Raw genomic sequence first — 1,920 nt, forward strand, 5'->3', positions numbered from 1 at the left:
AACAACCACACCATTGAGGGTTAAATGCACTTGGTGACAGGCGCAGCTTGCCCCTGATTTTGTATATGGCCAAAAAATGAACAGACTATTGCTGGTTAAATGCACTTGGTGTGACAGCTTCACCCTGATGTAGGCTTTAGCCAAAAAACAACCACACCATTGAGGGTTAAATGCACTTGGTGACAGGCGCAGCTTGCCCCTGATTTTGTATATGGCCAAAAAATGAACAGACTATTGCTGGTTAAATGCACTTGGTGTGACAGCTTCACCCTGATGTAGGCTTTAGCCAAAAAACAACCACACCATTGAGGGTTAAATGCACTTGGTCGCAGCTTGTGCTGGCGCACCACAAGACACAAAATGGCCGCCGATCACCCCAGAAAAATGTGACTGACAAACGGTCTGGGCAGCCTAAAAACAGTGAGCAATTGAGGATCAGCAGCTCAATGATCCACAGCTGCAGATCGATCAGTTAATCAAGTCCTTTGGAGGAGTTAATCTGCCTAATCTCGCCCTACTGTCGCAGCCGCAACCTCTCCCTACGCTAATCAGAGCAGAGTGACGGGCGGCGCTATGTGACTCCAGCTTAAATAGAGGCTGGGTCACATGGTGCTCTGGCCAATCACAGCCATGCCAATAGTAGGCATGGCTGTGATGGCCTCTTGGGGCAAGTAGTATGACGCTTGTTGATTGGCTGCTTTGCAGCCTTTCAAAAAGCGCCAAGAAAGCGTCACAAAAGCGCGAAGAAAGCGACGAACACCGAACCCGAACCCGGACTTTTACGAAAATGTCCGGGTTCGGGTCCGTGTCACGGACACCCCAAAATTCGGTACGAACCCGAACTATACAGTTCGAGTTCGCTCATCCCTACTCCTGATCACTGCTGCATGTAAATAATGTAAATACAGCTAGTGAGTGGGCAATTATCGGGAATGAACGTTCAGGGAATATAATTAACAGCTGAACAATTGTATGTCCAGTGAAGCCTCCCCAATATACACTACTTTTGTCTGTGATATCTGATGTATATTAAAGCCCCTTTTACACTGGCCAACTGAATAGTCCTTATCAGGAATGGCTCATTTGTTCCCGATATTTGCCTGTTCATCAGAGAATGTGAGAGATACATACAGAAATCATCCACGTTGTATGGTGACGGGCGATCACTATTTTATTACAGATTCATTGTTTCTGGGCAACCGATCATTTTTCATACACCATAATCTGCTTCCCAGAAACAATTTATGTGTCCGCATCCCTGATGCTTTCGCCCAATAAACAAGCTTTTGCTCAATCATCTGGTGATCAGCGGCAACTTTACACAGGGCAATTATTGAGAACAAGCGTTCTTAAGAAAGTCCACTCCCAATAATTTCTTTGATCATTAATCTGTGCGACAGGGCCTTTAGCCTTATCTTTGTGAAAACTACCCCTGTAGAAGTCCATCTTTCATAGCAGTATTGGGTGGTTGACTTAGGCCTTATTCACACATCTATGTCTGTGAGAAGATGGTCAGTGTCATCCGCGAAGATGCAAGTGAAGGGTCTGTTTGTCTGTTTTCTGCCCTCTGCCCATCCATTTTTCATGTGCTCTGCTAAACTGAGGGATTTCCAGAAAATCTCCTACCAATGGCAATTGAAAAACCACTGACAAAACACTGATACTATCCATGTTCTGCCAATGGTTATGATAGAACAATAGATGTGTTTACTCTGCAACATGGACTAAAGTAGTGCATGACTGTTGTTTTTTCCACTGACCCACTGATGTGTGAATAAACACATTTAAATCAATGCGTACATGCACTATCCTTGGAGAACATGGACAACACATGACTGTGATTTATGGATGTGTGAATAGCCCTTACAGAACTTTCACTGTATATAGCAAAAACACCATCAGTGGAGCTTTTCGAGTTGA

Source organism: Bufo gargarizans, chromosome 3 (assembly GCF_014858855.1).
Source record: "Bufo gargarizans isolate SCDJY-AF-19 chromosome 3, ASM1485885v1, whole genome shotgun sequence".
Classification (NCBI taxonomy): Eukaryota; Metazoa; Chordata; class Amphibia; order Anura; family Bufonidae; genus Bufo; species Bufo gargarizans.